The 14,727-nt window shown below is 40.0% G+C and overlaps 1 protein-coding gene and 1 long non-coding RNA gene across 6 annotated transcripts in view; one reads left to right on the top strand and one right to left on the bottom strand.

Moving 5' to 3' along the window:
• LOC106729534 overlaps nucleotides 1-11,390 on the top strand; it is a 122,064-nt gene extending 110,674 nt beyond the window's left edge. For all 3 annotated transcript variants that reach the window (XR_004325667.1, XR_004325668.1, XR_004325669.1), the window contains 2 exons: nucleotides 5,412-5,732; nucleotides 10,397-11,390. This is a non-coding gene — a long non-coding RNA (uncharacterized LOC106729534). The remainder of the gene's footprint in view (nucleotides 1-5,411; nucleotides 5,733-10,396) is intronic.
• Nucleotides 1-14,727, bottom strand: part of TRIM13 (tripartite motif containing 13) — a 39,524-nt gene that overhangs the window by 23,521 nt on the left and 1,276 nt on the right. The window lies entirely within an intron of this gene.

Below are 14,727 nucleotides of genomic sequence, written 5' to 3'. Positions count from 1 at the left end.
GGTGGCACGTGAAGCCTCCCACTTCCCACCATCACCTCCTATCCTCCAATCCCTGTAGTACCCCAACTTCAACTGTCTACTGTCTTACTGCCTTTGGTTGTTCCTCTCCTCCCTCACATCCTCACTTCCCTCCTTAACCAGCTTAGATATATGTCCATTAGTATAATCACTTCCCTGCATGGACACTCAACTCCTCTTAGGTTCATACCATTTTCTCTTTCCTCAAACCTCCAACACTTCCTCCCCAATCCTTACTCTTCACTAATGAACTTCCTATTTCACTGAGAAAATAGAAGCAAACAACAGAGAAGACCCACAAGCTCCCACCCCCACAGCTACCCAACCACCCTCGCCTGTGCCAGATCCCTGCCTTGCCTCCCATCACTGGAGCTGAAGGCCTTCCTACAGGTACACAAACTCACCCCTCTCTCCTGCTCCAGCAAGTTGCCTTCCTCTTCCTCCTCCATCAGTCCCATCAGCATAAGAAATTGCTGCAATTTCTTCCATTTTAGTAAAGTCTTCTCTTGACCTCTCTTGTACCTCTAGCCACCACCCACTTTCTGATATTCCTTACTCACTGCCTTCATGTCTCCGCCCCCCACCCCATTTTCTCTGAGCCCTCTCCAGCCAGGCTTGTGCCACCATTTCACTGAAACTGCCTCCATTGCTACATCTTTCGCCTTGGTAAATCCAGTGGTTTTACCATCCTGGCCCAGCACCACCCTATTGCTCCTGCTCTGATTCTGAACCAGTCTCCCTGCAGCCACTGCTGCCCTTCTACACAGTCACATCACTGCCCTGCTCATATTCCTCCCCAGCCACCCCCTCCCCCCCACTCCAAGGCCAGTCCCTGCAGCGGGGCAGGGGAGGGACCTACAAGTTCCTACATGGTCTGCCCTTTTCCCGACCACCTCCAGGACCTCTCTGACCTCCACTTACTCCTCTACTTACTCTCTCTGCTCCTCCTTGCTGTTACTCAAACATGCCAAGCAGGCCTCTTCCTTGGGGCCTTTGCACTTGCCGTTCCCAATGCCGAGAATGTTCTTCCTTGGAATCCACTTGACTCACTTCTTCCTCATCTTCAGGTGTCTGCTCCCTTGTCACCTTCTCAGGAGACCTTCCTGGTCATCCACTCAGTCACCCCAGTGGCCCCTGCCTGCCACTCACACTTCCTATTTTACTTTCTACCTCATTTCTCTCCATAGCCCTCTCCACCGTCTGATAGCCTACATTTCTTTTCTTTTTTTTAAAATGAAGTATAGTTGATTTACAATATTGTGTTAGTTTCAGGTGTACAGCATAGTTGGTGATTCAGTATTTTTGCAGATTATACTCCATTCTAGGTTATTACAGGATAATAGGTGTAATCCTCCATATTTCCTTGACTATTGTTTCCTCCCACTAGAATGTAAGCTCTAGACAGGAACAGTATACCCAGCATCTGGAATAGTCCCTGGCACATAGTAGGCCCTCAGTAATTCTTTGTTGAACAGAATGAAGACTTTGCGCACGGCAACCAGGAGCCAGATCGTGTAGGGCCTTGTAAGTCCTGGTAAGGACTTTGGATTTTATTTTAAATGTGAAGGGAAGTCATTAGATGGTACATGGTCTGACTTACAGATTAAAAAGACCACTCTGGCTGTTGTGTGGAAGGAAGATTGTACCCAGGGTAAGAGCAGCATCAGGGGGGCAATTGGAGGCTAATGAAACGTCCAGGCAAGAAAGATAATGAGGACCTGAGCTAGGGTGAAAAACGATCAGATTTTTGGATATATTTTGAAATTAATAGCTGACAGAACATGTTAATAAATTGGATGAGGGGTGGGAGAAAAACAGAAGAATTGAAGATAACGTCTACATTTTTGGCCTCAATGCTTAATCTTTCTGAGCCTGTTTCCTCTTCTATAAAATGAGGATAATCAGAGCATCTCCCTCCTGGGACGGTTGTGAGAAAGAGGGTGGAGGACATCGAATGCTCACACAATGTCAGGCACATTGTGAATCCTCAATAAATGCTAGCTCTTCTCGTCCTAGAGATAACTGTATTTCCTAGGATTACAAAAATATCCACCCCACAGAGACTGAGGGGGGAAAACTTTCTGTAGAGTGTACCTGCCTTCCTAAGGGATAAACTTTTACTTTATTTAACAGAACGCTTAACATTAGTGTTGAAACTGTTTACTTGCAGACAGATACCTAAAAGGATTCCTCACATGTCAAGAAAATTATAAAGCTCCTTTAAGTAGTGCTTGTCCATTCAATACTTAGCATAAATAATTAAAAGCTGAAATTACAAACTTCTGCTGATTAAAAGTCAATCAAAATGTAAGAAAAAGAACATCTGAGATAATAATTTTTTTTAAAGCAGGTATTTACTGCATTTTAATACACCTGAAGCTAAAATGCCATGCTGTCTGCTTCCATACTGGACACCTGGCAACCCTCTCTGTCAGTGTAACTCAGCTTTCTGCAAAGGCAGATCCCAACTCTTTTTTGGCTGCATTGGCCTGCCCTCATTTCCCCCTGGAAAACTGTTTTAAACTTAGTACAGATAACATTTTGTCTCTGTTACAATTAGCAGCTTCTCTCAATGGGTCACCCAGCTTGGCAAGTGCGCGAGTAGGGTAAGGCGGTATCTTCTTTCAAAGCCTCCCAATGGCAGCCTCCAGGTAGCAGGTGAAAAGCAGCTGGTGGGGACTTTCCTCAGGGACTTTCCTGCTAGCATCTTCTGCCTCACCTGATCTCCCTGATCATTGGTGATCTGGGTCCCCTACCCAACTAAAGACCAGCCATTCTTCTTCCCAGACACCCTCTGCCCTGCCCGCCTCACAGCCAGGGCCTCTTTTGTGGACCCTTTTCTCTTCCTGGAGACCTCCCCTCAACACCCTGCTCCTGTCCTCAGGCAAGGGACTGGGGCATTTCCCCCTGGGCTGCTCTTCTGCTGTGTTTCTCCTCAAGTAGGGCCTCTAATTCCTATTCTGCATTCTTAGAACTGCCTTGACCTGTCCAGTGACAGCCCCTTAGAGCTGGGTCTGAATGCCCCAACCTGGTCCTCAGGCGAATCCTAGTGGCCTCTTGAAAGGCAGGGAATCCCTTTTCCCATAGCTGACCCTGAAGTTGCGACATCCACTCGGCATGGACAGACTACCCTTGCTCATCCTTCCTGCCAGCCACTCCCTGCAATCCCAACTGACAAGCAGAATACAAGTACCAGCTGCCCTCAAATGAAGACACAGGAAAAGAGGGGGAAGCTGATTAAGAACTAGCCTAGGAGAGGAAGTCATGGTTCCTCTTAAATTGGAGGACAGGAGGGGCAGGTGTATTTAGAGCGTTCCAAGCACATGATTCTTTGAAGGTTTGGGCATTTGAGTTTGGGGTTGATGTCTTTTAAGCTTTCTAAAATGAGAAAAAAAAAGTCAGATCACTTTTCCGGACCTTGGAAACCAGAGCCTGGCCTGGAATCATAATGTAAACTTCAGACTCTCAATCTGGTGGGCAGATTTATTAACCACACATTTTTTTCTCATACTGATATCATTTATTACACAATCAGTTTTCCCTAAGAAATATATTAAAGGCCAACCTCCAATCTTTTAAAAAGTACCCTTGGAATATTATCTATAATTCATTATTAAAATAGTGTTTTTCAAATTTTTATGAATTTTAACAATAACTATAGTGCTTTTTAATATACCAAGTACTGTCCTAAGAGCTTTACAAAGATTAACTCATTTAATCCTTATAATAATCTAATGAAACAGGTACTGTTATTAACCTCATTTATAGAGGAGGAAATTAAGTCACAGAGAGGTTAAGTAACTTGCTCAAGGTCACACAGCTAATAAGTGACAAAACCAAGAATTCAAACCCAGACAGTCTGAGCGGGCCACAGCCGTATGCTGAACTAGTAGGCTATGCTGACCCTCTAAAGGGCCTGGGAAAAATGTATGTATCTTTAATACATATTTATTATATATAAAATATATATTATATTATATATAAATGTTACATATTTTTATAATGTATATACATATGTAAATAGAAGAGAGAGAGAAAGCAGGATTGTAGGTGCAATTTTTCCAAATGGCCACCTTTCCAAGTTTTCAACACACGCCTAAAACCCAGTTTTGAGAAAAGTACTGTGTAATTTTTCTGTAGCTACATCCTCTTAAGTCTAGAGGACTGGTTTTATAAACCTCAGCTTCTCATCTGAGAAATGAGAAGGTTGGATTAGGGGAACTAGTTCGTCAAAGGAGTATAAGGAGCCTTCCAACTTCAAAATTATTAAAATTCCCTGGAAGACCAGGTGATTTTCCTCTTAAGATCTGACTGTGTGAGATGTCCTCCTGACTTAGTGCTCTTTAAGCTAACTCTGAACCATTCTTGTGCCTTTCGAACTAAACATAATGCGGATTTGTTCTGTACAACAGGTGATGTTCTAACGTGTATATTCATGTTTAAGTTTAAATTTCTAGGGTCTCAGGCCTTGGGGTTCACCAAAATTGTAACTAACGCTCAAGTAAACAAGTGGGGCCGAGAAAACATGTTGTATCTACTGTGCAAGTGCTCCCCCTGCTGGCCCTGTGCGGGTGAGCGGGCCTCGGAAGGGAGCCTCTCCGGCTCCTGGGGCACAGGCACAAACTTTCGCCCTTGCCGTTCTCCTGCAGCGTTCCAACCAAACCACACTTGCTTAGCAATGTCCTGAGCTAGGCGCAAGTGCACTTAGGGCTGGGGATCGAAGATAAAGCGTCGCAGTCTTAAAGGATCTCACGGTCTATTGGGGCACACCCAAAGTAGCTCATTAGAATGCAGCTTGAGAGGTGCGTCTCTGGAGCTGAGCCTCCTGTCACACACGTTTGCAACCGCGAGTGGCAATCAAACAGCATAGTACAATGCCCTTTTGTTAGGAAAGGAGGACTGTGACTCACCCTAGCATTTTCTCTGTGCGAAGAAACTACGACCTGCACAGGAGCAACACGGCTAATTGGCGCTTCCCTGAACCCCAGCTGCCTGGGAGTAATCCTGACAGCGGGCTCTCCAGGGTGGGCGCCAGAGGGGCTGCACAGAAAGATTAGGATTTAACTGGGAAAGGGGCAGAGGTAAAGAACAGGGGTCAGGATTTTGATATAAATTAGTAAGTCGTAAGTGCATAAAAAATACATAACCAAGACCTCTTAGTAATAAGATGCTAGCTTATCTTCCCAACCAGAACTTGTTGGATTTTTTTAAAATAGAATTTCATCTGGTTGTGTTTTTCAGACTAGGCCAGGAGGCCTCCTCAAATTCTAAAGTACAAAAATTCTTTCTGTTCCTCTTCTCAAACCTAATCGGACTCTGGACACACCCAGCAACTCAGCGTGCCCTTTAGTTAACTCTTTGTCTCCTCTCACAATGATTTCCTTTTACTTTAGAGAAACTTCTGCCAGTAACAAAAATATAAGCCAGGAGGAAAAAGAACTGGAAGAGGAAGAACACGTTTTTCTTAATTCTTTTCAAAATATGTGAGGGGGAAAAAAGTGGAGAAATATGCCACTCACTCTGGACAAAGTGTCTTGGAAGCAAGGCCTAAAAAGATAGCCATTATGGCAACCAAAGGTGGATGTAATTACAAATGAAGACTTTGGGGGAATCTCTAAAACAATTCCTACAAAGGGTGCAGTTCAGAAAAATCTATGCAAAGGATGAAAGAAAGACAACACTGGAACCTCATGAGAGCAGAGAAAAAGCAAAAGGTGAGACGTGAAAGAGGAGGTGGGAAGCAGAGGAAGGGGTGAGTGTGGGTAGCCACCAGCAGGGCTGCACCAGGGTGACCATCTTACATTTACAATTCAATGTAAGAAAATGCATGTCTTTGAAAAAAGCAGGTGAAGAAAGTAGAACTTCAATGTTCTTATACACACACACACACACACACACACACACACACACACACACAAAGGTAAATGTGTGAATATGCGGACAGTACAGAGGAGCATAAGTAAAATGTGAAAGTCTCTCCCCTGCCCCCACCCCCAACAAACACACACCCACTAACGGGCGGGACAGGTGCCGTGTGGGACAGGTGCCGGGGTGGACAGGCAGGAGGCTGTGCAGCCCTGAGACTGTGGCCACATGCTGACCTGCTGAAGGCCAGTCCTGGACACTGCGGTTTAAACCAAACTTTCAGCCAATGGCTTCACAGGAAGCCCTTAGACAGACTTCCTGCACCCTGAAAATCCTCACCTAATTCTCAGCAAATGTGAGACCTATTGCCAAAAACAACCACCACCTCCCTATTTTATATAATTGGCAAAATACAAAAACAACACCTCTATTTTTATGCATGCCTGAAATGTTAAGAATGTATCTGTAGCAAATTTGAACAGAGTGCATTTAAGCTTTGTAAAGTAAACTGAGTGAAAGTGTGTAAAACAAATTTACAGATGTCATTCCCATGACCTGGTCAGCTGGTATGTAATAGCAGGAGCTGAATGGAAAATTCACCCCGTTATGTCTTACTTATATTTCTCTTCTCTGTCCTAATTCACAGGAGGTGGTGGTGGGAATGAGGATGGAGAGGAGGGGTTGGTAGATGGATGTCTTGTGCTTGGTGATAAATCAAAACACTGCATTTCCATAGGTATTTTACAATTTCTCACATCTTGTAGAGAGGTTGAGACAGCGCTTTCTCATATAGCTTTAACATAAAATAGTTAATCTTGAAGAATGGTAAACATAGAGTAGTTTACATATTAGGTAAATAATAATAAAAAATACTATTTATGTAATAAATAATGAATAATAGATATTCATAGTAAACATAGGTTCTTCAACCTATTATAAAAAAGAGCTCTAGTTATTATTTTAGTAATAATCCATTATATAATAATGCTTTGTGAATTATTAAATTATCACTTTGGCCTTTGACTAGACTATCTGCCAGGTTCTAGTAAAGTTAGGACTACTTGCCTGTGACACACACACACATACAAGGAAAAGAGCTTGCTCTCATCCCTGACCAATGTCCTGGAGCTCAGATGACCTGAGTCTCACTGCTGTGGTCCAGGCTGTTCTGGGTAGCTTTCAGCACCTTTTCTAACAGCCAGGCTTAAATTAAATTCTTAAAACCAGTTAAGCCAATATGTCTTATTTTCCCTCAAAATTGTGTGTTGAAAACTATTCAAAGAGCTTTCTATATGCTTTAAGATAATAAAGTATTTACATTACCAGATTTGATCTTCATTTAACTTGCAGTTTGCTGTGCAACATTTCAAAATGCAGGTTTTGGCATCAGAATACGGAACTTTAGATCTGTGTAGTGCCTGGACATTATGATGTCATTAAAATAGCCTTGAAAACTTTTGTTATGAAAATTTTCAATCATACACAGAAGCAGAGAGAATAAGAATGAATCTCCATGTACCCATCACCCAGCCCCAACAATTACCTTCTTCTTAGTAAAATGCATTAAAAATTCACCCATGTTGTTACATGAATCAACAGTCTGTTCCTTTTTATTGACTACATTTATGGGGATCCATTTCTGGGCTCTCTATTCTGATCCATTGATCAATATGTCAATTCTTTCACCAGTAGCAATGCTGTCTTAATTTCTGTAGCTTTATAGTAAGTCTTAAAGTCAGGTAGGGTCAGTTTTGTTCTGCTTCAAAATCGAGTTGACTATTCTGGGTCTTTTGCATCTCCATCAGTTTGTTGAAATCCACAAAATAACTTGCTGGGATTTTGATTAGGATTTATTGAATCTATAGATCAAGTTGGGAAGGACTGATATTTTGACAACATTAGGTCTTCCTACCCATGAACACAGAGTATTTCTTCATTTATTTAGTTCTTGGATTTTTCTTCATCAGAGTTTTGTAGTTTTCCTAACACAGGTCTTGTACATATTTTGTTAGATATATAATACCTAAGTATTTTATTGTTTTGGTTGCTAGAGTAAATGGTAATGTGTTTTTTTATTTCAAATTCCACTTGTTCATTGCTGGTATATAGGAAAGAGATTGACTTTTGTGTATTAACTTTATATCCTACAATCATGCTATAATTACTTATTAGGGCCTTCTGGAACTTTTTTTTTAGTTTTTTTTTTTTTGATTCTTTTGGATTTTTTACATAGATGGTCATGTCATCTGTGGACAAAAATAAGCTTTATTTCTTCTTTCCCAGTGTATATACCTGAATTTCCTTTTCTTGTCTTACTGTATTAGCTAGAACTTCCAGTGTGATGTGGAGAAGCAGTGGTGAGAGGGGATATCTTTGCCTTGTTCCTGATCTTATCAGGAAAGTGTCCAGTTTTTTACCATCAAATATTATGTTAGTTGTAGGGTTGGAAGACTTAATATTGTTAAAATGTCCATGTTATCGAAAACAATATACAGGTTCAATGCAATCCTTATCAAAATCCAAATGGCACATTTTTTTTTGCAGAAATAGAAAAAAAAAACCATGAAATCTCACAGCCCCCAAAGAGAGTCAAAACAATCTTGAGGAAAAAAGGACACTGGAGGCCTCACACTTCCTGATTTCAAAATATATTACAAAGTTATCGAAATCAAGACAAGATGATAGTGACAAAAAGACAGACATACAGGTCAATGAAACAGAATAGAGAACCCAGAAATAATCCCTCACACATATAGTAAAACAATCTTCAACAAAGATTCCAAGGCTACATAACAGAGAAAGGATAGTATCTTCAATAAATGCTTTTGGGAAAACTGGATGTCCACATGCAAAACAATGAAGTTGGACCCTTACCTTACACTACATACAAAAATTAACTCAAAATAAAGACTTAAATATGAAGCCTGCAACTATGAAACTCTTAGAAGAAAGCACAGAGGAAAAGCTTCATGATGTTGGGTTTGGCAGTGGTTTATTGGCTGTGACATCAAAAACACAAGCAACAAGAGCAAGAATAGACAAATGGGACTATGTCAAACTTTAAAACTTCTGTACAGTAAAAGAAACCGTCAACAGAGTGAAGAGGCAACCTACAGAATGGGAGAAAATATTTGCAAACCATATATCTAATAAGGTGTTAATATCCAGAATACATAAAAAACTCCTACAACTCAACAACAAAAAACCCCAATCCAATTTAAAAATGGGCAAAGGATTTGAACAGACAGTTCTCCAAAGAAGATATACAAATGACCAACAAGCATATGAAAAGATGCTTAACATCTAATCATCAGGGAAATAAAGATCAAATCGTGAAATATCAACTGATACCCATTAGGACAGCCACTATCAAAGAAACAGAAAATAACAAATGTTGGTGAGGATGCAGAGAAATTGGAAACCTTGTGCACTGTTGGTGGGAGATTGAAATGGGGCATGTCCTATAGAAAACAATATGGAGGTTCATCAAAAAATTAAATGTAGTCTTACCATGTGATTCAGCAATCCCCTTCTAGGTATATATCCAAAAGAATTAAAGCATGATCTCAAAGAGATATTTGCACATCTGTGTTCACTGGAGCACTGTTCTCAATAGTCAAGAGGTGGAAGCAACCTAAATCTTGCATATGACTAAATGTACATCAATGGATGAATGGATAAAGAAAATGTGGTATGTAGATACAGATATACAGAGACATAGACATATACAGACATACAGAGACATAGACATATACAGATAGAGATATAGATACAGAGCTACCTAGGAACCGGGATTGCACAGAAGCCTGGAGGATGCTCAAGGTACAAATTTACCAAAACATTGTATTTCCTGTAAAGAGATGCAGTCTCTAGGCAAAAGTGTTTTAAGCCCAAAAGCCTTATGATCAAAAGCATCATAGTCCTTGAGAAAATTATTATGAAGCATTTGTCATAATTCCCCAGTCAGTAACCCAAATCATAATTTCTACCATGACTCAGCTCATCTTTAGGGACTCAAAAACAATCTTTCTTATGTGTGTGAGAAATATTGAGAGGCACTGAGATGGGGTCCTCAGAGTTACAAGCCTGCCACTGCCAGTCTCTAGCTGCTTGACTTTGGACACCACTGATGTCTCAGAAATCTATTTGTAAATGGGGATACTAGTACCTCCCTTTATAGAATTGGTGGGAGGACTGAGGAGAAGGACTACAGAGAATTCAGCACTGTGCTCAGCACATAGTAGGTCCTCCAAAACACTGAGTACAATGGTGATGGTGATTTGCCCTTTCAGACTTGGGGCCATTTTCAACACACTTAATCTTGCATATGACTTGAATAGTTTTGTCTGATTTGTCTGGGATAAGGGAGTTTTTCTTCCTGAATTCCAGAACTACATTAATTAGGCATCAAGAACCTCCTTTCCCAACCTCAATTGGAGTAAGTTATTTCTGCACTAAATCAAAGTGATGAATAAAGTGGAGCAGGGTAACTCTACTTGTTTTGTTTTTTCAGAGAGTTTCCCCATTTTTTCATCATGAGATGTCATTACATCAGCAGCGTGTGAGAATAACTGCCTCTCCAACAGAGTGCATCATTGAAGTTTTGGGCTTTTGACAATCTAATATATAAGAAGTGGTATATTGATTTTTTTTTGGTAAGCTATTCTGAAAAATGTTTTAAGTATAAAATTTCATTAATATGAAACATAGTATTTCCTCCAAGTAATTTAAATATCTCTTATGAATAAGGTTGAGTATCTTTTCACATGTTTAAAGACCATTGGCTTTTCTTTATCTGTGAACTGACTGCTCATATCTGTTCCCATTTTTCTAGAAATTGTTCCTCTTGTTCCTCTCAATTTTTAGGAGCTTTTTAAATTTTAGAATATTAACTCCTCAAGAATTCATGGCAACATTGTGTTTAGTTTGTCAGCTGTCTAAATTGCTTTGGAATACTTTGTCAGGGTTCCAGAGTTGATGGGACTCAAACGAAGCCACTCACTAACCGACCAGAATGTCGATTTATTAATTTACAACATGTAATATTCCCTTCCACTATCATTAATACCCCATTTCTGCTGTCCTAGTTACTTTCTTCCTGGTATCAGAATTCCTGAGAAACCAATGATGGGTGAAGAGGTTATTAAGTGACGGTATCAAAAGCTACTTCAACTGTATAGACCTCTATGCGCCTGCCTTCCCTTTTCTAAGGATGAATCGTCCATGCTCTTACTGAAGGTCAACTCCACCATCCATATTTTAGTTCCCACCCTCCCCCAGCTTGCTCAAGGATATGGTTCTAACAATTCTTCTTTCTCTTGAATAATGAATTTTTCCTTCACTATTGGATCCCTCCCTATCAGCATTCAAACAAACAGTAATAGCTCCCATCTTTAAAACAGAAATTCTAGACCCCACGATGTTTTGGACTCCACACATCTCCATCCAACTACCACTCCACTTCTCTGCTCTCTTGTACAGTTTAAAAAAATAAAAAGAGTTGTCTATTCCTATTGTGTCGACTTCCTCTCTTCCCATCTCCTGTTGTACCCACTCTAGTTAGGCTTTTTGTCCCTACCGTCACATCATTCATCAGGTTCGCCAATGACATCCATGTTCCTAAATCCAGTGGCCATTCTCAGTCCTCACTTTATCCATCCTCTCAGTAGCATATGACACAATTGTTCACTCCCTCCTTCTTGAAAGTCTTTCTTCATTTGGTTTTTGACATGATATTCTCTCTTGCTTCTCTCCCTACCTCGCTGGCCTCCTTTTTAAAAAAAATCCCCAATGTCTCTTTTTCCTAATCATTGTAGTTGTACTTAGAGTCTAAATTGGTGAGGAAAAGGTATTTAGAAGTACACTAGGACACTTGCATTTTAAGTAAGAGAGCTTGAGGTTGGGGAGTGACAGCCTGCTTTATCTTCCACAGAAGAGGAGATTAAGGTACAGTTCTTCCAAATTGAAAGTTTTTGGTAAATCACATTTTTTTATTCCTGAGGACCTTATTTATAGAGCAATTGCTATTGGCTTCTTTTTCTTCCTTTCAATTAAAAAAAAATTGTTCTGCTTTATCTTCTGTTATTCTTATTTTTCTGTACCTCTATCAAATTCCTTTATTCCACCTCATCTTCTTTTCCCTTCCTAATGCCAGATCTCTATATTTTCCAAGTCTCCAACCTAGCTTAAGTGTCTTAGCAATTGAAAGTACTAAATATCCTTTTCTTTGGGCCATTTAGAGACACCCTATGAAGGACAATCCTGGAAAATGTTCGATGGTGCTGCTAACAGCAGAGCTGCAAGATGACTAATGTCAGTCTGTTGGAAGTAGAAGGTTCTCAGTGTTACTTTTCTCATTAATATTTGGTTGTTGAATATAGGTAATTTACCTTATAATTCTGGAAACTCAGATTAAATGAGTGCAATTAATGCCAGGTAAATTTAATATCAACTTATGAGGTAAGAGGAGAGAAGGGAACAAATGAAAATTGGGAATTTATTCTTAAATGTAGCGCTCTAGGGAGTCTGTCTGCATAGTGGCTAAGAACATAGACCCGAGAGCCTGACTTGTCTGGGTTTGTATCCAACTTCATCCCTTACGGACAATGTGACTTTGGGCATGTTTCTTATCTTTTCTTTGCCTCAGCTTCCTCATCTGTAAAGTGGAGGACAGTCTAACCTCATGGAGTTGTTACAAGGATTAAATTAGTTTCGAAAAAGTACTTCAAACAGTGCCTGGCAATAGTAAATACCACATAAATATCAGTTACTATTACTCAAAATTATAATGATGAATAGATCAAGGCCCAGAAACATTTTTAGTTTTTAGAAGTATGAGGTTTTTGTAATGTTTATGATTTTTAAAAAGATCACAAATGTGGCTTGGATTACTCCAAGAAAAAAAGTTTGACTTAATAACTGATAAATGAGCTTTTAAGAAAGAAACCATTTTGTATGACCCAATACAGAGAGTAAAGTTCACCAACAGGAGATGTCTGACTGGCATAAAAACCATTAAAGACAATCCTGAGAGTGATATTAAACTCAACTCGGAAACACATGCTTTACATTATTGTCCTATCAGTTATTGAGTTCCTGGCGTATGTCGCTGAAGCAGACAGACTTTTTTTTTCAAGTAGTCATTCTCTGTTATTGCTTTTGACTTAGATAAACGACCTTCTAACTAAGTGTTGGGAAATTTTTTGTAGGCTTTACTTGTGATTATTATTTAAAGTGATAGCTGTGAGAGACTATCAAAATATCTCTAACATTGTGCTTTTCAAAACGAAGGGATAATTTCTTTGAAAATAATAATGAGAGGACAATAGAATCCCTGACATAAGACAGAATGAGGTCTGTGAGTTCATGGATGGCATTCATCTGCCAAGACAGGGAAGTCTGTTTCAGGAGCTAACCGGTTTTGCTTGCTTCACACTGCTGAGTACACTTGAGTTGCTACAATGGGGGCAAAGTGCACTGGGCAGTGCCCTAGCAAATTACTTTTGCAGCCAGGAAAGACTATGGTAATTCTGTCTCAACAGTGAAGGCCAATTCACAGCCATCTAATAGTCGGGCTTTTCATTGAAGATGTGACTAACTTAAATGGCCTGAATGTTTATTATATATTTAAAACATGTACCACTTTTAATAATATTTCTGAATAAATATTTTACCTTATAACAACTAATTTTATTTTATTGCCTATATATGAGTTATGGCAGCTTATGGCCAGTTTGGAGATTAATAAAAAATACAAAAATAAAGTGCAAATCTGAATTTTGAACTGAAAGCAAGTTTAAGAAGATTGTTGCATTAATTGCAAGAGTTGGAACGTCAGAATTTGAGAGGCAGCATGATCTGGTGGAGCAAATACAGGTTTAGGAGTCAGACTGATGGCTTTGAATCCCACCTCATTTGTTTCCTAGTCATCGGAAGCTACACAAATTATGTAATCCATCCAAGCCTACTTCCTCGTCTATAAAATAGGGACAATATTCACTCTGAAAACTTTAGAGAATTCAATTAGATAAATATGTGAAAAACTGCCCAACTCACAAACAGGCAGAAAAACGTTTTCTCTCGAATATTCTATTCAGCTCTCCACTCCTTCCCAATGGAAAAAACTAGAACGCTAACACTTACTATAATGGTTAAGATTTTCAGTAAAAGATAATTCCACGTGTAAAATAATTACCAAGAAAGTATTTTACAAGCAGTAATGGGTTTAAAAGTCACGTTGGTTATTAATTCTATAATAACTAAACATCAGTGTACAAAACTTGGAGGTTTTCATAGGTACTGTAATGAAAACACCATTTGTATAAACATCAAAGAGACCCAGGACCCTGAAAAAATTCTCATTCTAAGAAAAATTCTCCATAAAGGATATTTGTACTCAGGTTACTAAAAAGTTATATGGAGGAACCCATTACATTTTAAGGGGACATTTTGCATCCGGTTTCCCGGGCCTTGAACCGTAGGGAACTCTTCAGGGTGGAAACCTTATTTGAGAATAGAGGTTTGAGCCAGGTTAATTCTACAGGTCGTCCCAGACCATCTCCAAGCGCCAAGTGGTATCTGAAGATGAAAAATGGGTCAGGGACAGATAATCTAAGTAAGCACAGAGAGTACAGGTGCCGGCCATGGGAAGCCCCTAAAGTGGAAGCAGGAAGAAACAGGCGGTAGGAACTGAGGACTTTCCTCCGTTGTCCCCGCAGCCGTCCCGCTGCCTCCGGGGTCCCCATCACACTCATCAGAACCCTCAGTCCACCAAGAGGGTGAGCTTGGAAGAGGTCGGTCAAGAATTGCCTTTACGGCCCGCCCCAGTGGCCCCCTTCTAGGGTA

The sequence above is a fragment of the Camelus ferus genome, chromosome 14 (genome assembly GCF_009834535.1).
Source record: "Camelus ferus isolate YT-003-E chromosome 14, BCGSAC_Cfer_1.0, whole genome shotgun sequence".
NCBI lineage: Eukaryota > Metazoa > Chordata > Mammalia > Artiodactyla > Camelidae > Camelus > Camelus ferus.
The sequence above is the reverse complement of the archived record's forward strand: the minus strand, read 5'-3'. Positions and strand labels throughout refer to the sequence as shown.